This window comes from Lipophrys pholis (assembly GCF_963383615.2).
Source record: "Lipophrys pholis genome assembly, chromosome: 18".
Lineage (NCBI taxonomy): Eukaryota > Metazoa > Chordata > Actinopteri > Blenniiformes > Blenniidae > Lipophrys > Lipophrys pholis.
Window position 1 is genome coordinate 18,095,783 of NC_137646.1, and position 24,289 is coordinate 18,120,071.

The window sequence follows — 24,289 nt, forward strand, 5'->3', positions numbered from 1 at the left end:
TGGTGGAAATGCATGTTCTGATTTATATGCTTCAGATTTTCTGACCTTCAGTGCAGAAACTGAAAAGCAGGAAATTACATGTCGGGTGAAGTACAAAGTACAAGCAGGCGAAGGAGCTGAGCCACAGTTACAATGAATTATACGGGCACAGGTCTGCTTTATCTCATATGTCCTAATGCACCAGTGTTGTTTCCCAGAATTCCGCCAGTATTTTTCCTCTCATTCACCCTGCCACGACAGACTGGAAGAGTTTTGGAGCAAGCATGATCCAGCTGAGTGTGTACACATGTGGTAATCCATTTGTTTAAACACATCTGACATGTTCATTAAGCTGCTAAGCCACACACCCTCACATTTCCCCCCCTTTCTCTCTCAATCCTCCTACCAAAAGCTGCTTTTTCTTACCGCATTGAGACGGTAATTACCATGCAGTCAAATGAGAGGATGGTAAGCAGAAACACAGCGCTTGTCTGTGGCTGCCTGCCAGCCGAGCGACTTACATTGTGGCGCTCACAGTGCTCCGGCGCTACAGGCCAGAGTCGGGCTGCACAGAACACTGGCTTTGTGAGCTAATAAAGATTATAAACACTGGCTGAATACTTTGAGGGAACATGATATAACACGTTGACAGTCTTTGACAGAAGATGCAGCGAAGATGTAAGTCACGAAAACAATAGAATCCAAATCAAACACAACGGCCATCGAATCGCGCTAAGCAAAATCATGCAACACTTATTTGAGCCCAGACAACGATGTACCAACACTCCTCACCCTGATAAGTCACCAGATCAGCAAGGCTGTGTCACACTGTGCCACTTTCCTCAAATCTGAAAATAAAAATAAAAGCTTCTCCACCATCTTTCCACACTGGGAGCGTTAGAGACTCTCTGCCTGTTTGCCCGCCCGCTTTTCAGGCATGTCGCTGCCAACTTGGCACATTACCCAGGCACTACACTGGTGTCGGCGGTGAGCCATCTCTGCCAGCTCCATGATTGCCATGATCTGGGTCGGCGAGAGTATTACATGGCCACCTGGAAAGAGGCGAACACCTGGACGCAGCTTAACGCCCAGCTCAGCTATAATACAGGACTTTTCTCTGCCAGTTTATACAAATCTCTCTCTCTCTCTCTCTCTCTCTCTCTCTCTCTCTCTCTCTCTCTCTCTCTCTCTCTCTCTCTCTCTCTCTCTCTCTCTCTCTCTCTCTCTCTCTCTCTCTCTCTCTCTCTCTCTCTCTCACACTCACACTCACACACACGGTGCACAGAAGTGATTAGACATTGTGTAGGTCTGCTGTTGGTCTATGGTAGGTAACATTTTGTAAAATCAGACTACATTCAGTGTTCAACCTGTTTGCAGTCCAGCTGAATGTGGTGGCAGCTGCCAGATGATGCATTGTGTGACTTTGTGCCCAACATGGATTTTCTGCATAATTAGTTTAAATTATCAATAGAGCATTGTGAAGCACGTTTGCCTGGAGAGGGGCCTTTTGTTTCGGCGCGTCAGACATGAGTTGCTGCCTCTGGTGTGAAATTCAGGTACTCACTGTGGCTTTGCCACACAGTTCTCAAGAAGAAGGCAAACCCTGATGTATGCAGCAGTCACACCTCTGAAAGATTTTTTTCATTTTCTTTTATTCAACACGTCAAACCCCAAATTAATGTATACAATGTGGCCTTTAAGTCTACAGTAGTGTGCTCAACTCTTTAAAGAATATGAGACACCTCTTGTCTTGTTTTTTTTTTTCCACTATTGAGTTTTCTTTCACACTTTCTCCTCGCATTATAAATCACCCAGGATTTTATTCTGCCCTTAAAGTGCTGTGAAAACCTGTAGAGTCATCGCCAATGAATTTTCGTGACAGCACTGTCATCCCGCCTCGCTCCAAAACAATCCACTTGACCTCCGTCTCTAAATTTTCAACGTCTGTGATGAAATTTGGAATTCATATGCTCCCCGTTTTTATTATTTTCTGCAGAGGATTAACCTGTGTTTTCTTATCGCTGGTGCTTAACTCAGGCCTGGGGGATCCATTTGCTGCATCATCCATATAAATCTCGCCTCCTGTTCTCTGAGATAAGTAACTGGTTAAGTCTCCTCACTATCATGCCACGTGTGCCCTCACTGGATTACAACTGGATACTTTTCCTTGAGGCACAGACATTGCTCACTTGATTTTCACACAAATAAAAGACAAACAAAAATACATATAAAATAGCTCAATATTTTAGTAATGGAATTTTAAGTGGATTTTTATCACAATATGTAATCTTTGGATAAATCATTAATTGAAATGGTTGTATAAGCGTTCTCATACATTTATTGCTTCAAGACAGGACCACACTTTATTTATATCACACATTTCACTTAAAAACAAAAAAACAAGGCAAAAACAAACCCCAACATCAACTATTTGTCTCCTCAAGACAACCGGTATTCATTAAATATGGTTCCCCTTCGGTAAGTTCAAGAGTCCAACTCACAAACAGCAGGGTATAAAAATCAGGCCTTAGAGAGCCCGAAGAAGGAAAACGTCTGACTTTTTGTGATCCTGACAATGGATGTCGCTGGAGGCCGTCAAATCCAGACAGCCCTCACAAAGGTATTGACCAAAGCATCCCAGGTAGTCCACCAAAACCATCTGACGCATTGTGGATATTGATGGAGGGAGGGTGGCGGGAGGGGATGGACAGAGATTTGAACACTGATTGCACACAGATGTCCAAGAGCGATAGTGACCGCCGCAGAGGAAGAGACAGTGCATACAACAACGGGAACAACATACAAAGGTCATGCTAGTGAAGACAAAGAAGAAAAACATGCCGTTGCCCAGCAAATGAGAGGAGAGAAACTATGACTGGTGTTAAACATAGCTCAGATTTTGTGCTAATTACTAGTCCTCTGGGTGGTTGTTAGCAGGCAGTGTCCACTGCTTATGTGTGCTTATATAAGCAATCAATGGCTTTAATTAGACTATTAGGTGGAATTGGGTCCCAGCAGACTACTTCCTAGCCTTAAGCAGCTCTCATTGTTTACCATCCAGATTGCTGAAAAAGCAGCACATGGGGAGGTTGGAGTAATGTAACTATTGATGGCGTGCGGTTAGACTGTACACTCCGGAGCGCAGGCGGCATCAGAGCCAGTTTTGGGTTAGTCATGTCTATTGTGAACATGGCTACCATTTTGTTAAGTGGTTTTTACAGCAATTTCAATGACTCAAGGGAACGCAATACCTCAGCAAATGAAGGCAATATTGTTCAGACTTTCACGGTCAATAAAAATTAATCCTCATGACTTTGGTGAGTCCCTGAATTTTCGTACAGTGTCACATGGAGGTCAAAGCTTTTCTTTTTTCTTCTTTAACCTGACCACCGACATCTCGGCAGATAATAGCAAAGAAAAAAAAAGTAAACGCATTCTTCACACGTGGAAGGACAGATACAGCCCCTATTCTTAGCGCTGACAACATAAAACATTTTTCGTAATGAGGCCATGGGTGTGGAATGTCTTGCTGCCCCAGAACTGCTCCATCATTAATGACACCTGGCTTACTTGTAGCCCTGCAGCTACCCCCTTCTACTGTCATGGACGTTACATTCTCGGTACGACATTTCAATGTGGTTAAGCGTCTCTATTATGTCTGTTCCATTTAATTGTCTATTACAAATGTTTCATTTGTTGGATATGGGATTTACTGCTCGATACGCAACATGAATTTTTTGTTTTTAATGCAATTGTCTTTCCATTTAGTTTGAAATTTGTGAATGTGTTTGAATTGTGTTTACATGGTCACAATTGTTGTCAGTCTGATTGAACTCTTTCTGCTTGAGCGATCATATAGTCCCGTACATATTATCAGTAAGTGAAGTTGTTGAATACAAGTCCAGGGTTATTCAAGAAAAGAATATTATTCAACCAATGGATCAATCTCATAATGCTTTGCACTTTGACATTTTGACATGATCTTAAACCCAGCTTTACTCTGAAGTGTAAAGCTTGGACAAATTGAGGGTGTTGCACCTCTTTTGAAACTGAAACACCGAAAAAAAAACATTCTCCTTTACTCACAGTCTGATCAGAAAGAGATGAAACGTTATCCGGTGAATCACATATCAGACATGCATATGAAGCTCTGACCGTGGGAAGCAATTGAATGTGCCATCGACGTGGACTCTGATCGAATCAATCAAAATTACACCACATCCTCGACTCAGATCATAATGTTAATCGGATAGAGGCCCATCAGATTAAAGTGTTGACATGACATGATTTTAATTGGATTGGCATTTAAGCTGATTGCTTACATTCCGCTAATTTGTGCTGTTGGGGGAAAAAATACAATGATGCAGATAACTTTATAATTTCTTTGAATAGGAAAGCTGTATTGAACAGTGTGAGGCGTACACTGATGTATGAGCAAAATACATGAAAAATTTATATTTTGACCCAAAGATTACAAATGAACCACGAGTTGAGGACTGAAATCACCCAAGATTCTAGAAAGTGTTTTATGTTTTTTTTGTTGACACGTGAGCATTTTGCCAACCTCAAAGCAGGCACAGCCTCGGGCACCTCCTATGATCTTGGATGCTACCCTTAGCCCATAAGGGCCCCAAAGACCATGGGTTGTGAACCACTGTGTTACATCCATTTGAACTTTTCTTTTCTTGCAATGAAATGACTCTTATTGACTCTGATGAGCTCCTATTAGGCTGATGTTTGTGGTTTTCTGTAAAGTGTCTTCCCATCAAACTTTTATGCTCCCCTAAGGATATTTTGCAATAACTTAGGTGCTTCATTCACATCTTCAGTCTCTGCAGCACTTCCTGTTTAGTGCTAATTAGCACTAAATGCTAGTAAACCAACACACCGAGCTTAGTTGGGCAAATATCAGCAAGTAACTGTTGTCACTGCATGTGTGTTTGCATGCGGGCGCACCTAATTAAATCCTCGCAAATTTGCCAGTTTTGCTGTAAACTTGTAGTTCTGTTCTAAGACTACTGTCGTGATGTGATGCGTAAAGCTATATCTCTATTCATATATTCATTTTTGTATTGAGTCTCTCTACTGTTATGTCAGCTTTTTGTTTTTAAGTGGTGAACTTTCTCTGCCTAGTCTCCTGTTCTGCACATTCCTCTCTGTTTATATTCCCCAGGATTTTCACACATTAATTCTCTCCCAATTTCTTCTGGAGGTGCAGCGTGAGGCGCGAGGTGGCCTTTTCCCTGAACTGCGATGGCAGACTTGTAGATCCAATAACACAGCGTTTACTGAGCAAACATGCTGAAAAAACAGTATGGCGCTTCCCTCTCCTTATATTCAATATTCCACATCACGCAGATTCACTGACCTCTCAGAACTGAAACGCTGTGAAATAGGAAACGCTAATGCCGGCATTACTTTCAGTAGCCTTTTATCTTGAAGAGTTGGATTTTTGAGCATGATGACATGAAGATGGGGTTTCATTGCTGGCTTTTATTCAGGAGAGAAACAGACTTATAAAAAGAAAGCAGGACACTGCGGGGGGGGGGGGGGGGGTAGTGAAGAGAGAGAAGATGGAGAGGATAAGGAGGAGGTGGAGAAGGGGGAAAAAAAAAAAACTTGGGCTGAGCTCATGAAGAGACGACCGCGGGAGGTGACAGAAATGGATCCAGGTGAAGGAGCAAATGAGAAAGAGAGAGAGACTGTCAGGGCTGGACGTCGGGAGGGGAGCGCTGTAATAACTTCATGCATGTTTAAGCACAGGAGAAACACGAGTTAAGTGCCCAGAAGATGAAGGTACCCGTGCCCAGCCAGACAAATGACACCAGGTGCAATACGTCTTGCAAATGGGAGAGGGCTGAATGCTAAAATTAGTTCTTAGCATTTACCATTTTTGAGGCACACGGGCTACACTTAGTAATGTCCAGCAGACAGTCGTACCACCAACTGTCCTGCTTGAAATACCGTAACCCAGCAACTGCAGAGCAAAAGGAGCAATGGCACACCCCATCTTCAATTAAGTAGGACATTTTTAAGTGAAATAAGAAAAGCACAGTTTCTAAAATGTTCTCAAATATATTTAAAAAAGAAAAGAAAAAACCTCTGAAGAAAATTTCTAACTGCAGTTTCTGCTTTTCAAGCCTACAACTTCCAACTTTCTGTTTGACATGTGTGCTGCTGCTTCGTCCGCTGTGTTATCTGGTTCACTTTCAGCCACGCTGTTACTGTTTCTCCCCGTCACACACATCACATTCAACAGGAGCCGTTTCACAGCGGTCAAGAGGCTTGACCACAGAGCTGAGCTCTCATGGTGCTCATGTCTTTGTGCATCTGTTTCACCTAGAATGCACAGTGTTTTGCAATTTACTTCAAATTAATCATGATGACAGTTACTTGGAGTTACGTCATAGGTTCTTCGAAAAACTAAAGACTAATTAGTTACTTGGAAAAGTAATTAATGCATTTTTTTTAAATGTCTAATTCAGTTGGACATCAACACTGTGTGGGTCAGTGTAATGACTGATTCTCTCATTAGGCTCAGTTGAGATTAAGACCCCGTTTACATGGCGATTATTTCAGGAGTTTCACATTTATACTGTAATGCTTTGCAAATTATTTACGTTTATATGTAAACTACATAAATGCTGGAAATTATATAGTTTTCATGCTGGGCTACTAGTGGGTGCTTTTGTTTGTTTTGGTAATGAAACCACACAAACATGCACGCAGAAAACAATACACTATAAACATCAACAATGACAAGTAGATGGATATTTGCATGGACAGATGACAGAATATCAGTTTTTAAAGCAGCCTGAAAGTTTTGCATTTTCATGTGACACTATGGTTGTGTAAATGGGGCTAAAGTCATCGGGAGGAAGATGCTCTATCATCTGGTTGTTAGTGCTTAATGAAAAAAGATTTATGAAATGTATGACTGTGTAAAATCACAGACAAAACATTGACATGACATAATTAAGGTAAACTTTATGGATAAAGGCGAATGATAATATTCTTGGCGGTCCAAGATCCTTCACGGCATATAAGGCAGTAGTTCAGAGTTAATCATTTTCTCCTTTGCCAGTAGTAGCACAGTTTGGTGCAATCGTATCATGTGAAAGAACCAATTTGGCGAAGGTTAAGGCTGTTTGTGTCATGAAAATAGAAGTTATTCATGTATTGTACCCAAGATACAAATTTCATGATGCCAATCCAGTGTGTCAATGACAAAACTACAGGCCCTAAGGTAATCCATTACCTCATGCCAGTTATTTGCAGGACTGTTAATAGATAGACAATGTATTATACTAGTATTTCCCATTATTTAGGCTAAAATGTGTTTTGATGTGGCTACACAATGAGAAAAACTACATTTTCATAAATGCAGTCTCTAAAATGTAGATGATCGAAAACAATAAAAGGGCATTTGATCTATAAATCTAGTAGAGAGATGGAACAAAATAAATATTCCAGTTCTGCTCAGTGAATAGTTTTTTTCTAGGTTTTTTTAGTTCTTTCGTTGCGCAAATATTTCTGATTACAAAAGGATGAACCAAATCAATGTCTTTACTTCAGGCACAGTAAGAGAGAGAGAGAGAAAAAAGACAAATATATGTATAGCTGTTTGATAAAGCCTCATCTGAGGTTTCTTGTGCCAACATCAAACATGAACAGGTTTACAACCTTAACTATTAAGGTGTATTTATGGTGATTTATGCTAATAACCACTCTATTGAAATTCCCAATCTCAACAGTGCACGTATAATTGTTTAATCTTGTGAGGTTTTGCCCTTTAGCTAAGCTCCCTTTCACTCTCTGAGGAAGTTGCTTTAAATTTGGAGATCGGCATTTCCCAGAATTTGATCACTAATTTACTACAATGAGCAAACTCGCTCACACTGATGAGGAATAGCTGAATCTAAAGCTGCATCGCTGCCGTTCAATTAGATACCTGGTTGCGCCGTTTAATTGTACAGTGCAGAAAAGATAAAGATATTGGCATCTGTGATCACACACACCTCTGTCCTTCACTATCTCTCATTGTCACATGCACACTCTCACACGCAGACTCCTCTCATCTCACCAGGGAAAATATCCACTGTCAGTGCGAAAAAATGGAGTGGAACAGATGGCATTAGAATGATTGAAACCACCTACAATGGTTTCCGCAACTTCCCTGTCTTTTTTTTTCCCCTCTCTCGCTCTCTCTCTCTCTCTTCTGCATCCGCTGACTACCTCCCTCTCTCTCTCTCTCGTCAACCCCCCCTGTTCCTGCGCGCCTGTCCAGCTATGCCCATCGTCTGGATGCACTTTCCCAGCCGTTTCAATGCCATCCACTCTTGCAGTTCTTGCCAAAGCGGCTCGGGCTCACTGGAAGCCCCACGGCGCTACACAAAGTCAGCCAAGAGGAGAAAGAGAGGAGGGAGGATGGGGAGAAGAAGAAAGGTGGAGGAAAGAGAACACAAAGGCTCCGGTGTTTTTCCCCGTTGCGCCGCTTTCGCCGCCTTATTTTTAGCCCGTCAAAGACATTTAAGCTGTGTCACATGCAGTATTACATAAATATTAATTTGTGCATCCTTCGTACCTTAAGGAAGCCATTGTCTCCTTTCTGGAGCTAGTTTTGCTCTCCACCTTCATTTCTTCCCTCTCACCTCTACCAGCCCCGCCTTACTTCCTCACACCTCCCCAGCACCAGGCCGGTTTTCAGAGCGCCAGTCATGTAAATGAGATAGTTAGCAGATCAAAAGGCATGGAGAGGAATTTTTAATAGCAGAAGAGGTGTTGATTAGTGTCAGAGAAGGAGAGACAAGGCAAAGTGCAGGCAGCCTCTATTACACCTTCATGCTTCCAGGCATATGTTGAAGTGGGTGTGTGTTGACGTGTGTGTGTGTGTGTGTGTGTGTGTGTGTGTGTGTGTGTGTGTGTGTGTGTGTGTGTGTGTGTGTGTGTGTGTGTGTGTGTGTGTGTGTGTGTGTGTGTGTGTGTGTGTGTGTGTGTGTGTGTGTGTGTGTGTGTGTGTGTGTGTGTGTGTGTGTGTGTGTGTGTGTGTGTGTGTGTGTGTGTGTGAGTCGCGATGTCAGGAAAAGACAAAGCAGGAAGATTTGTGTATGTGTGTGTCTAGGTGTGCTTCTTTTTTTCCTCCAGCATGCATCATGCGTCTACACAGCATACCTGCACACGTTCGTCAGTTAGCACATTGCGCGTGTGTGTGTGTGTGTGTGTGTGTGTGCCTTCCCTCTGGGAGATGATCGTTAATGCATAATACATAGCTCCATATTTCTGACTATAACAGCAATAATGATGGCGCACTCAGTTTATGAAGAGGAGATCAGGTGTTGGAGGAAGTGATTACAGGGCATAAACACTGCAACTGATATTGCTTTATTGTGCAAAGTAACTGGCTTTGAGATGACAGTCAGTGAAGACAGTCCGAGCAAGCGTGCCAGCCAAGATGCCAATCAAGCTCTTCGGCAGCGTGACTGCCAGTCGTTATGGAGGAGTCCCATGGATAACGACTTTTTCTGCTGAATGTAATTGAAGCTTAAATCAGGAGGCTAAGTGTTGGACACGCAAGCATAAACATCCCAAACACGAATTAAGTCATTAAATCCCTGTATATGATGATGATCTGGCTTGGCTGTGTTTGTGTGTATGTAATCCACATCAACAGTGGATATTTATGGCTTATAATTGGGAGGCTCTTTTCTCTGGTCGTATACTGTATGCAATTGTGGAGTTAATTACATTTTAGCATGTCACTAAGCAATCTGAGCAGCATTTTTAATTAGACCTCTAAGGAATTGTTTTGTTAGGGGTTTTTTTTTTTTTCCTTCTTCTTTTGATTTCATGGGCGTCACAGTTGCGTAGCACTTGCCATTTGTCTTTCAGATTTCATTCAGGGCAAGATGTGATCCCTGCCAGCAGTCTTTATCTCAGAATCTAAATTTGAATCCAACCTTTAGATAAGGTCTAGGAATAAATAAATAGCAGTTCAAAGCTGGCATATCAGTGGCTCTCCAGTCTGTGTCCGGGGGCTTGCCCGCGCGCTTTTGCCCGTGTCAGAATTTTCATCTTCCCGTTCTCCCCAGCTGCTTCTCTCTCACGCCTCCCACCACTCCCGCTCGCACAGATGGCAGCGGGGTCGAAGGCACTTTAATGAATTTTCAAAGGAGCTGCATTGGCAATATTAAAAGACGCTCCCAAACTTAAACACGCCTGACATCGGAGTCACACGCATGCGCGTCACGACAAGGGAAAAGGCACGCAGAAGTGCGCAAACGTGCACTCCCTCGAACACACACAAATGGATGCCGGCACAAACAGCATGTCGCACGTCAGCGCACGCACGCACGCACACACACACTCACAAACATTAATATTACTCCCCTCACAAACCAATAACATCCACAAACACAGAGGGAAAATACCACATCCTCCACACTGGTGGACAGCCTTAATTAACTCCATTAGAATGGCGGGCACCCGCTGGAGGGTCAGAGGTCAGTTTTAATGATGAGCTTACATATGGCAGCCACCGTGTTGCCTTGCAAGGGAAACGAGCACCACTTCTGCTGATCCATCTGTCCCGTGGTAATGACTGCACCTGGCCTCACATGGGCCAGAGCACACAGGTACCGCAGCTCTCAGAATTTGCTGGGTGCACTGAGACAAACACAATTAAAAAGCAATAAGCATGCTCACATCTTGCGACCACATTGTTTACTCATTATGCCTAATTATCTGTTTGAGTCAGAGATTTAAAGAACTCCTTTGTACAAGCTTTTTAGGCGGTCATCGGGAGCGTTTACTGTGCAATCAGGCCGTAAATGACTGTGATCTTAGACCCGATAAATTTCAATTGGAAATGCAGTCAATTTTCAGGCGTATCCTCGTGACCTATGTTAATGGTTTTCTCGCAGTGCGAGGCCAATGTTTAGGAACCTGATTTGTGAGTTGAGAGTTAAGTGTCAAACATCATTAAATCCTCTGCTTCAGCTCCACCAACTCACAGCAGAGCCTGAAGAAACAACTCGCGTTTAGCCGGCCTTGATCGCGCCAGTCAACATACGACTACCCTCAGGGTTTCCCCCCATCTTCACAAGTAGCTGATATGAAGGGCCAGGCCAGCACTGCTCCGCTCGCGGCATCAAGGCTATTGCCTCTCCCTCTTTTATTTCTTTCTTTCCATTCTGTCCTTCCCTCTACTTCTCCTCAGGCAAGAGAGCCTTTATCCCAGCTCTACGTAGCCGAACTCAGGGTCAGAACTCAGCATAGAGCCCACGGGTCTCTGATCTCCCAACTTCTGATCACTCATCAAGGTCTGCCCGCCTGAGTTCTTAAAAAAAAAAAAAAAGCAGCATTTGAAAAAGTCCCTTAAATCCCCTCAGTGCCCCCCCCCCCCCCCCCCCCCCCCCCTTTAACACGGGGTAGGTAAGACTCCTAGGATGATACATTAGACCATTGCTGCATTTGATTTCACTCTGTTCACTCATTCAGTGCTTTTTTTATTTATTTATTATATATTATACTTTCTTAGCATGGAAAAAGCCCCCCAAAACATATATTTGTAAAATTATATCTAAATTGATTTAAAACATTGGTAAGCATATCAAAATTACAAATGTTTTGGGGAAAAGAAGTGTTCGATTCATAGTCATTAGCTCGTCTGTCATCATCTAATTTGGGTCGAGTTTGACCTAAGGTTTGAAAATAAATGAGGGGATAGTATTAAAAAAAAATGTGCGGATTGAGATGTACAGAGCAGAGCACTTCTGTTCTCAAATGGGAGACAGCTGCAACAGCAACAGAACATCTGCTGCAGTGCGAACATAAGCATAACTGGCTGCCGTACTGTCATGCCTGAGCAGCCTTTAAACCGGACAGCCCAGAGTCTGACAACTGCCTGATGAAGTTTGGAGTTTCTATAACTGCGCTCATCAAGCTGTCACTCACAAAATACTTATTCACACCTCAACTTGAAGAGAGATTAAAAACAAGTGAGCAATGTTTTTTTTTTTCCTTTCCTTTCCACTCCAAGAACAGCCTCAGCTACAGAGCCGATCTGGCTTCTCGTCTGACTCGTGCAAACTTTGAGATACTTCTGCAGTCTGTGTGAGCCCGGGCCATCTGTAGCCTCTGTCATGGCTCTCTGTATTTCTTTGTTGCGGGAGAGAGAGAAGCAATGTTTATTTCAGCTCAGATGGAGGAGTGTGAGCTCTCCCTCTCTTTCTCTCAGTATCAATGATAACATGGCAGCAGCGTTCCCTCTTCAGTGATGTCTGTTTCACACCTCCTCCCGTTTCTGCACCGGGGCCTTTTTGCAGCTTGCTGGAGCCCGGCCAGTCAGAGCCATTTTGTCCCATTATGTGGTACTGTAAAAAAGCAGCTGCTCTTATTCCACACTGGTGAATAGGTTAAATGGCGACACAAGGAACCGAGCCTTTTTTGTCACGGTCTAAATTGACTGACAACAGGCGCTTGAGGTTCCACTGTTCCTTCTCGGCTGCCTTCCAGCTCCATTGCTTTTGATTTCCAATTAGTGGCCACTCAGTCCTGCAGCCATTGTGGAGGATGAATTCTCTTTCTCGCTCTCTCTTGCTTTCTGTTACTCTCTTTTTTACTGTGCATGTGGTTTCCCTTTGCCACTGAATAAAACAAGAAAAATATAGCTATAATTTCACCGACGATCTGAAGTGAATCATGGTGGATGTCTATGGAAATTAAAGAAGCACTGATGGCCACTTTTATGACAAGTTTAAACACCTTCAAATTACAAGTAGCAAGGCTAATTGTACAAATTGCAAAAGTAGTCGGAAAGAATTAGCCTACACAATGTATTCATTTTGTAAGGTATTAAGTCCCAATTTTTTAGTGTATGGGCCGTGGGTCATAAAACATTAGCATTTAATCGTGCATTGAAATATATACACTGAGGCCAAACGATAAATGCCACATTTCACACAGCATTTACCTATTAAAAGAGAGAATACCAAGCAGAACATATTTCAAGATAAGGCTTTAGACAAAAGAGAGTATGAGATACTGATCAAAATCAGAAAGTGAAGGTTTTTTCCATTTAAATGGCCTCAGTGACAAATTTCCCTGCCACAGTGATCACCTTCACTTCCTTATTTCTTAGAAACAGAAAATTGGAAGGGAGGACATGATCAGTCTGAGAGCGAATCAGCACATTGACACTTTGACAGAATTTCCACCTGATATTAACAGCCCGGTTGAACATTAACAGATTTACTGTGGTGATAAAGTAACTTTTTGTGGAACCTCTCTAAAGGCTACGCCAGCAGATGATGAATTATTTCTAACAGTATCACTGGAGTTATTGTGGATGATTTGGAATTGCTGGAAGGAAAATCTACAAATTATGAGCATAGTCTGTATTTATCGCTGTACCAGTCTGATGGCATTTAGACCAAAGTCATCAGTATTATTATTGGCTGTGTTTGCTTGGATCACAGTAAACTGACATCAAGAACAGACTCATTTGAATGTATGAGTGGCTGTTATTGGTTATCAGTGAGAAGAAAAAAAAAAAAAAAAAACACATACTCTTCTCTGATTCTCTAATATAGTGTTGTCCTCATCAAGTCCACTGCACTGCCTGCCATGTGATGAATGAGGAAAGTTAAGACCGGCTGTGTCAAAAAGAATATCCCTCGAGAAAACGGATGTCCTTGTCCAAGAGCGACAAAGTCTCAGAGGACTTATCGTACCGCACCCTAGCCCAAATATCCTACCAAGGGCAAATGATGTCTCTTTAGGTTTAATCCAAATTCTTGAACAAAGGGTAATCTCTGTTGCCATGTTTCTTTTCTGCACACTTAAGCGAAAACGTATTGTGTAGACAAATAGCACAACTTCTAAAACACTAGTGGGAAGACGATAGAAATGTTCCACATTTCCATTTCCAGTTTTTTTTTAATTTAGCATCATTAAATTGCTCGAATGCATCACTTTTGTATGTAATACATTAGGAAATCTTGATTTCAGCACAGCCAAAGCATCAAACCTGCCTTTTATTTTCAAAGCATTGCTTGAATATTTCCTAGGGATCGATAAAAAAGTATCTGTCCATCGTACAATAGTTTGCCCTTACAGTACACAACTTTGGAAAGACTTCATGCAATTGGCAGGACAGATATGGCCGTGTCCTCCACAGCTGTTAAGGATGGTGTTTACCTTGAGTTTATTGTACAAAAGGACAGTGAGAATGATACAAAAGGACAATCTGTGCAGATGACTTCACCTCATGTCTCGCCCAGAGAATTTCTCTTTTTGGTGCTCTTTCTGAGCTCGCTCTAATAGTCTGTGGCTGGCTTTGCTGTATTATTTCAGGAAAGACAATCCATCGAGGAGATTTTTCTGTGATCAATGGGGTCAAAATACCTTGATTTATTTTTTTTTATTCTGTGATGAAATACTGCAGCCTTTTATGCCATTTTTGACAAGAAATTGTGGAAATGGTCAAACGTTGGAGGTCAAAGGGATAATGATTTTTTTGAGTGCTGCCTCTTAAAAATGAGTCACGTAGTGACTTGCCAAAAATATTGGAAATGACTGCATATTGTAAGTAGTTGCAGATGTCCAACCACTCTTCTGCTGCAGTTTTGTTCTTAATTACCTTGGGGGGAAAAAAACTACCAAAAACACATTAAATGTGACTTGAAAAAAACATGTGGGTTCCCTTTTTTTGTGAGTAAAGCTTATTATTAGCTTTACTATTGGATTGGTTGCTGTCCATGTTGGTGGGTGGACATCACCAGAATGTCCAGCTGGAATTTTTGGGAAAATCTAAAGAACTTTCCAAGCGATCCGGATGCTACAATATACTCAAATCTAACTGCATTCTTGCTCATATCTACTGCCCCTACAGTTTCAGTGAGTATCTGGTTGTCCTTATTCAATAGTGCTTTTGTAACAGGTATAGAGGATCTACGGCCTGCGGATGCTTTGTTAATGTCATGTATGGGAAATGTTCCTGTGCTTTCAAGGGCTGATCAGCTTCTGGTTAGGGCGATCACACAATTATTTTGTGTGGAAAAAGGCTGGATGGCAATCAATGCCATCTTATTTTTGTGCAAACCAAAATTTGTTTTTTTGTAGTGTTGTGCTTTCATTAAAAGCAGTGAGTGTTTGTCAGTGGTGTCACTGCATTGAATGTGGACAAATTGAGTTATTGCCCATTTTGCAGCGCTTTGTTGAATTTATCCTGAATTATTGCAAATGTAATATTCTGGGGACAGCGGAAAGATCATAAAGTATGTCCATCTTATCAAAAGCAAGAATGTAAAATTCAACTTTAAGAAGGTGACGGATGACTGGCGAAGTGTTATGGCATAACACAAAAGTAGAGAACCCAATTACTTTGCACAGTGAGCAACAAAGTAGAGCAATGACTATTATGAATATTTGTGTCGTGACTTTTGTGAACTGTGTTGCATTTGTGATGCATTTCATCTGTATTGCACACACAGCTACTTCCTAAATCTTTTTGGAACAAGTGGTGCCGTTTTGAGTTGGGATAATTTAAATGGAAAACTGCCTAATAAAACTGTCACTTCCATTACATGCAAAGAAGAAACCCCCTGAATCTCAAAGAAAAGTTAAAAGGGCTCATGCGGTGAAGCTGCCAATTACTCATCATGCCATAGCCGTTTCAGCCCATTGTAATACTTAGTCGAGGCAAAAGTTGATGAAACTGAGCCCAGACCCCCACTAACACCCATGTTCGAGCAGGAGCATGCTCACTGTGTCACATCACTAAGACTCTTTTGTAATTCCTTCCAGCAGTGACCACTCCAAACATCCCCAAATCCCTCTTGTCAACAGAGAAAAGACAACATGAAGAACAGACTTCTCAGCTTCCGTCCTTTTCTTTGCCTTGTAAAAACTTTCCATATTGTGTTGCGAGTTCTGCACAGCATAACTAAGACCCTGGAAGCAGCTTATCTGCTTAAAACAGGAGGGTAAGAGGGGGTGCAAAAAAGAAAAAGTGTCTCTGTCTTCCATCTATTTCCTGGTTCACAGAGTGGGTTTATTGAAGCCACCCGAGCTTCAGTTTCTCCCTCTAGATTCCCCCTCTACCATCCTCACAAGTCTAATCCACTTAGGCCCACGCTACCTCCGCGGGTTTTGATTGGCCAGGCATCCAAATTTCCACCACAGGACTTGGGGAAAAATCAATAATCTTCACTGCACTGCAAACAGTTCCCCTATTAAAAGCACAAAATGCGATTAGATGGTCAGAAATATGGAACGGTTGAGAGCGTCGAATTTCTTGTTTTTGGCATTAATGGTTCGCTCAGTTGGAGAACATTTCAGCATACCTCTTGAAAAAGCAACAATTTCAGTCCCCCTTGTGGTATGTTCTTCAGCCTGACCTCATATGGTTGTCTCAAGTTTTCAACTCCACCCAATGAGTATCACATTTAAACTTTTACCCCATGCAAATTCATTTTCATTGATTCCTTTCTGTAGTGCCTCTTCGGGTAGCTTGAGCTCTTCTCGACAAAATAACACACATGCTAATGTCATTGAAACCCCAGGTGCTTCTAGTGGCTCTTGAAGTCTGACATCAGTCCTGCCACCCTCCTCCTGTTCCCCTGGGCCCAATTTTCCCCGCGTGAAGCTTCAAGGTCCTCAGCTGAGTTCTCTGTTTAGCAACAACAGCAGCAGTGAGTGTGAATGTGTGTCAGACAGAATGGTAATGAGCATCGCCGAGATTGAACCCCGGTCTTACCCCTTCTTTTCTGCCTGAAAATACATTTGTTCTCACGTGCCAAACAGATATTGCAGTCACATTCTCGCCGTTGATCCTCCTTGGGGGATTTGCTGCATGCCTACCAAAAAAAGGAAATGAATGCAGAGGGGGGGTAAACATCACTGGTGATAAATCATGATACCGGTAAATTCTGCTTAGCAACACAACCACACTGCATCGTAAGCAATGGCAGGTCCGAATTAGTCCAAGGGCCTACTGTTTCCCTTACACAGTTCACTCCATTTCCTTGCTTTATTGCACAATTACAAGATGGTAAAACTGCACTTTAAGAGACTACATTCATAGAGGGACTACTTTCAATGTAAAAAAAAAAAAGATACTGGAATGGAAATCTAGCATTTCTCAGGGTGCCAGAGAGTTGGTGCAAGAAACTGAACTAGGACGTTACTAAATGTTGCACCATTATAGATATGTATATATATATATTTTGTTTTTGCTGGACTGGTCTGGTGTGGGGCACACTCGGGTCTTTTTGGGGCAAACTGAACTGCCATTTTGTTATGCCTTCGGAGCCGTGGATGTCCGCTGTCAAGCTAACAAGCTCAGGGAAATGTAGCAAAGGCCCAGGCACACTGGGTGAAAGATATCGGAGGGCTGCTAAATTACCTCTGAGACATATGGAGAGAGGGGAGCACTTTGGTGTATATTTGTGTGAGCGCATGTGTTTGTTCAGTGGTTGTGTTACTACACCAGTGCAAAATGCAAAATACAAAAAAAAAAAACACTGACTTGTGTTTAATAGATTAAGTTTCTGCTTACATCCTTTCTGCTTCCACCATGGAATTCTTGAAACACTGACAAATATTAATGCAAGTTGTGCAAACTTGGAATCCTCAGGAGAGACTATCCGAGACGTTTCATGTCCCCCGATTAATAAATGATGTGCCCCTCCTGACAGGGACTATTCTTAACCTCAAGTCTGTACAATGCCGGGAGACCATCATTTTTCAGGGGAGCTGGTGACAGCTTCAGCCCGCATTGAAGTTTAGCCCGCCGTACGTTGTAATTTGCTGACGTTTCTTTTTCTCTCTTTCTCCCTCCCTCCCCCCCTCTTTTCACCAATGGCCTGCTTACAGATGTGACCAACTATTCCACACTAGGTAAGATTTATTTATTTTTTTTGTTTGTTTCAACACTGTACCCAGGAGTGACAGTTATGTTTGAGCTGTCATGTGTCTTTGGGAGTGATGTGAATGCATAACTATAGAGGAGGGAGGGAGGGAGGAGTCGGAGTGGCACAAAGATGCTGCTGTTTGCTCAGTAAGGTATGCAATGTTCTGCAATCCTCACCCATTCCGCTTTCCCACATGTGTGCATGAGAATACACAATGGTACTGTTTTTTTTTTTTTTTTTTCCCCTCCTCTTCTTCTGGCGAGCGACTTGTGTGCTCTGTGCCTTCAATTTGAATTTTATTCAAATGAGAATAAAATGGCCCAGATTGTTCAAAGAATACGCCGGCAGTGTTGACTTAAACAAGCATAGAACGGATGGTGTTTGTTTCCACACTGTGGTGAGTGTGTGGAAAATCTCTCACATGTTAAGCTGCGAACCCCTCCGCTGCTTCCCGAGCTCCACGTGTCAACATTAAACCCCTGGAAGTGTGGACTGGGTCCATATGGTGAAGGGACTCTGGATCACCTCACTTTCTTTTCAAGATGTTATGTCTGGTTGTTTTGGGGATAACACGGGATATTTTTTTTTTTTAACTTTCAGAGTTCTCTGTTCTCGTAGCAATTAAAAAAAAAAAGTCACAATATCAGAGGTTTTTTAATGGCCACTTACGTTGACCAACGATGGGGGAAATAAAAGTCTGCATCAGCTACATCATGGTTACTACTTTGAAAACAGGTCATACCTCGCATGTTTTACCTAACTACATTGCTCACATGCAAAACAGTTATGTGTGAAATGTTATATATTACACAAAAAGCTTAACAGTTAAAAACTGAATTTGTTAGTTGGGACCCCCCCCAGTGGCACATTGGATGAAGCCTTGACATTGAGTCACTGTGATATAATATCCATTTATAATGATACATTTCAATTGTTAAATATGAGATATAGTTATATGGTACACTGTAGTAGCAGTTATCAATATAACATGTATAACATGTTGTTTATTTACACTATGGTGGGATCATGTTGAAGGATATAACGTGATGCCAGTCCCTTTTTATCTGTTGCTGTGCTTGCATTATGCTTTCTTAAACTCTCTTATTACCATCCCTTTTATTTGAAATGACTGGTAAAAAACATTCTGACAGATATTTTAATTACTTTGTCATCCAGAATTATAGACAAGACAGTCCAGTGCAGCATTTAAAGTTTACTGCTGTATCAGCAGGAAATAAAGGCTTGTGTGTTTCACAATGTTGCAATCCAACTATACAGATAATTAGATATTTCCACATGTTACTGTCACAGTAACATGGTTCATTACTGCACCACATACCAAAGTAATATGATTACTGTAGGATGCTTCTATGTAATGTATTACACCTACAGTGAAGAGAATCGGTGGATGAGGCATATTTCCAAGCAGCCGACTTCCAGCATTTTATTAAAAATAATTCAACAATTACATATATTTAAATGGATTGCGTTGTAAATGTAAAAGATATATATTCAAATAATGACATAAGCAAGAATCAGCAACCAGCCAATTGGATGCATATATAGATAAAATATATAAACAGAACTGTTTTTCTCCATTGGATCCTGAAAACCTATCACAACAAAATGTTTTGAAGTAAAAAACTTTGGAAAGTAAACCATGTTTTGCAGCTTTGTGTCGATTTACTTTACTTTATTTACAAAATCCCAGCTTTAGTCATATTTTAACTTAGAATCATTTATTGTGGAGTGTTCAGTGTGATGTTGGAGTAGTTTTAGTAAATGTGAAGGGGGGGAGGATTGTTCTTTTGTCAACATAAAAACAAAATAGTTCCTCATACTACCTAATGATTCTGTTTTTAGGTCCGTCATGGTCCCTTTAGTTGTACTTCTGTTATTCTTCTCCAGGATGCAGGTTGTTCCTGAGTTTTGTTGCATTCATAAAATGGCTCTAATGACTCGCCCTTGCGGTGGTGCTAAACAGTTGCACTTTATTGCGGAAGGATTACAAGCGCAAATGGTGGATTGCAACAGCAGTAAACAAGGCTGACAGCAGACCAGCGGGGTGAGCAAACATATAGAAAGATGTGTGAAAACGTCCCTTTGCTGCTGAACGTGAAGACAAGTGTAGCATCCTATGTCTTGTCAGGCTGTTTTTGGAAATGCGCAGCAGGCTGCAGGAGTGTGATAGAGGTCAACTGCATGACTGAATCTGCCATAGCGAGGTGTCGGAGCAGGACAGCAGGACCTTTCAACAGTACCCATGGCTCCAGGCATCTGTTCAGAAGGGAAAAATCAATCATCTCATCTCCAAGGTGGAGCAAGTATATCGAGAGTGGAAAAAAAACAAGAAAAAAAACCCCGGCATGTCTTGATGTCACTCTTTTATGGCCGGTGTTAGGTCTCCCATGCCTGGATTTCCTCAAAGCACTTGACTTTTCATACTTGTCCAGCTTTGGAGAGGTGCCACCTTATTGTGTAATTGAAAACTCAGCGCCGTGCCACTACACCAGCGCAGTTTGGCTACCCGGCAGAGCATCTGCAAGCAGTTCTGGTCCGGCTCTCCACTCTTTGAGGCACGCGCTGGCTGACTGCTCGGAAACAGAAAACCCCTGGCTAGCCGAGAATAATAAGTACCCATGGGAAGCTGCCAGATGGACATTTACTGTGAGCCTAGCTGGAGAGGGAGAAATCTGTCAAACATCACACTAGGCATCTGTGGGGGAGCAGTACAGGTTCACGTCCACTATGTCGGATAAGAGGAGTGCTCTTTGTCGAGACAAAAAGCTGTTAGATTTTTAACACGTTGCGTCTCGCTGATTCATTTACCTTCTTTCAAGGTCAGTGGTTCATATTACATCAAAGCCACTTGTTACTGTCAAAGCTTCAAATGCAGTAGGAAATCTGCTTTTGAGAGGTTTATCTTTAATAATAGCGGTAATTGCAGACACAGTGAATTAGTGCTATAGTCAAGCTTTTCTTTATTCAATTCAAATCTTTCCATTCAGACGGTTTGCGGCCACATTTTTCTGTGCTGATGATGTGAGGAGGAAGATAAAGATGGGCTGGGCTGGTCCGGCTCTCTACTCTTAGAGACATGCGCTCTGTGCCAACTTTTTCCTGCATTCCTTTCCCCACTCTATTTTTAGAACAAAATAAGCAATATTTGAAACATGATTCTGCGTTGCATAATACTCCAAGCTTCGCTTTTTGACCTGGACTAGAAACGTCCAGTGGTTTCTTCTTCTTTTTTTTTTTTTTTTTGCCCCTATCTCCATACACCTTTCAATACAAAGCTATAGGCAAGGAATTACAATTGGCTCATTATGCCCTTGGAAGCTCGAGGGCTTCGGTGCTGGTAAATGGAAGGAGAATGAGAACAAAAGAGCACAAAGAGTTCATTCCGGTATCGTCAGTGGTGAAATAGGACCTGGGTTCTCTTAGACAAGCTGTGCACCCGTTATTATTGCATTATGTCTGGCAGCCCTCCTTTCAGACAGGAACTGAGCCACACTTGATCAGTGATATGACACTGGCAGAGAAGAGACTGATTGCTGGCTGCTCGGTTAAGCAAATACCATTATGCTGTTGAAGTCTAAAAGTAGATCTGTGCTTGGGTAAAAAAAACAAAAACAAAATATAAAAGGCAAACCCGGACATTATCCAAGGTTTTGGAAGACTCCGGTGTGGATTCTTCCTCGTCTTTCTTTACCCCCCCCCCCCCCCATCTCTCAGAGGATGAGAACAATGCTTCTCATGGATTATACAACACTTTGAAGCATCCATCTGTGTTTTGTATGCCCTGCAAAAATATTGTGTTGAAATAAGAGACTTTTAAGTTGATAATGCTATGCATTGGTAATCATTTTTTCTTGGTATGGTGCGTAGGTGTTCTTTCCACTGTGGAACACCTTGATGGTATCTGTAAGGGAATGAGTGTTGTAGCAATCATCGTGAGTTCACAGCTCTAATGGGGCTTCATGTACAGAGAGCATATGAACAGTCATAAACCTGAATCATTAGAGAACAACCATCCAGGTTTCCCGCGGTGGGTCCTAGAGTCTTGATTTCTTTCCTCCTTTTCCTCCACAACAGCTGGGTGAGATGTTAATAAGGAATGTGACTGATAGCTTGTTAGTGTGACTTTGCATACGTTCTCCCTTTAATTAGACTTGATTGACAGATTCAGTAAGTCTTCACTCCTCCAGCCGTCTCCGAGAAATCTGCTTACATTGCACTAACGTTGGCAGAGTGTGTCACTCTTTCCCTTTAATTTTTTCCTCGGCGGCGTTCGGCGTTTTCTTAATCATCAGTCATCATGGCAGATGATTGCACACCCCACTCTCCATACGAAGCACATGCAGATGGCTTGAAGGATATGGTGGAACAATAATTCGGGCGGACACGCACACGCAGATCCGTGCGTACTTGGACGCCTCTATTCTTGCAAGTGAAACAGGGCTGCTGTACCGAACAGATGGCTTATCTTTAACTTCATCAACAACGTCAGTGTCACTAGCAAATGCAATAAGTTACTCCAGTAGCTGGGGAGAGCTGCATCCATCAGTAGCTAACGGCATATGGTGAAGGCATATTAAGGTGTCTGCTCACTCTTTGCCTGCCTTCCTGTTGTATGAGTGGTTCTGACGCCAAGTATCAGATCCTCACTTCACAGGACGAGTGTCTATGTGTTGAGGGGTACTGGGTGCCCAATTTGAGATCCTCTGCTTCCTTTTTGATCTGTTTTTCAAAAGATCCTGAAGTCATTTATTTAATTATTAAATAATTATGCTGCCTGGAGTTAGATTTAACCTGAACCCTCTATCCCGTTATATAATGATCATCGTCGTCTTCTTCTTCTTTTTTTTTTTCTTCTTTATTTCCTTGTTTCTTATAATGCAGATTTGTGGCTTTGAGGACCTTTCAAGAGTTAGGCGTCAGTGCTGCCAGCTTTCAGAAGACATGTTTTTCATCCGCTTGGAAAGAAATCATAAGGCAATATCAGCAACTATGTCCCTGTCAAGAGTGTGTTGTTTTTCTTTCTTTCTCCCACTAATAACAACCTCCACAGCCACCCCAACCTAAGCACTCCAGTAAGGCACTCCATTCCAGCTTTGGAAGGAGAGTGTGTTTACCAGATCCTCCATGTGTTGCTTTCTTGCTTTAAGCTTAATGTCAATCAAAGCCGTTTTGCCTGTGCAAGTGGTGCAATCGTGCATGGGCCAACACGACAGGATGATGCTGGACACAAATGCCCCCCCCCCAAAAAAAAAAGTGTATTCACCTTCTGTGGAACTGTGAACATGGGGTCGTAGTCCCCATGATTAAACGCTTCTCTCCTGAGGCACACACAAACTGTCACATAGTAGTAGGTTTCTGTCATTAACGCACTAGATTAAATTTATTAAGAACATTACAGCTCTCATATCGCTAACCAATCACCCTCTAGTAAAATAAAAAGCCCAATTACGTCAGGACTTGTGATGCTTTGCCTCAAGGTCAGTGCCACTTCTGTACACAGGCGACAGTCATCCGTATTTTAAAGTCATTGTTTTTTCAGGGGGAGGAATTTTTATTGCATAATAATCACCTCCGGTGCTCTTTAAATTCACTTTCCCTTTCTCTCTACTTTTTGGTTTTGACACCCCTTTTTTATTCTAAGTTTCAGCTCATGTATGAAACCTCTGATATGTCACAGCATGCATCCCACACAAAACCCCCCGGCCTTTCTTTTGCTATTGTTATTCCCGTGTTACGTCTCTCTAATAAGTAGCTCTAATTAGCCTGCTCTTCAAAAATATAATTTTCCATTGTGTCTTCAGGGTTTGGTCATTAAACGAACAAAAGCAGTCAAACGTCTGACACAATAGGCTGTGCTGATTAAGTGAGCAGTCATAACAAAACTTGGCGGCAAAACAATCCGGGATTCTGCATCACTCTGTAATCGCATGTTGGCGAGACGGTTTGTGCGAAGAACGCTTAGTGCACCGATGTGTCTGTGTTGTCTCCTCCTCTGTCGATGTGTCGAAACACTTCTGGTTGCATCTGGTTGTCATATTTCACCAGACCTTTGAATTTCAGACAGGTGTAGTCTTTGTGTACGCAAAAGATGGTCCGGAAATACTGCTGATTTTAAAACGCTAAAACAATCGCGCAGTATCTCGCTGACAAATTCCTGTATTATGAAGACAATCTTTCTGGGATATCAGCTGATGTCATATGGTCTCCTTTGAAACAGCATCTGGCCCACGTTGGCGCCGCCGTGGTGCATCCATATTGGCAGAACATTTGAGAGTTATGAAGACCACTGGACAGATTTCATGGCCCCACTTCTCTGAAGGTTGAATGTCAGAGGTCGCTGGGTGGCCAACCCATCTGTCAGTTTGGCACTGCCACAT

The 24,289-nt window shown here is 42.2% G+C and overlaps 1 long non-coding RNA gene across 1 annotated transcript in view; it reads left to right on the plus strand.

The window, feature by feature from the left end:
- The window catches only part of LOC308123997, a 231,136-nt gene that overhangs the window by 92,758 nt on the left and 114,089 nt on the right, over positions 1-24,289 (plus strand). Inside the window, exon 4 of the long non-coding RNA XR_013936268.1 lies at positions 17,854-17,877. This is a non-coding gene — a long non-coding RNA (uncharacterized lncRNA). The remainder of the gene's footprint in view (positions 1-17,853; positions 17,878-24,289) is intronic.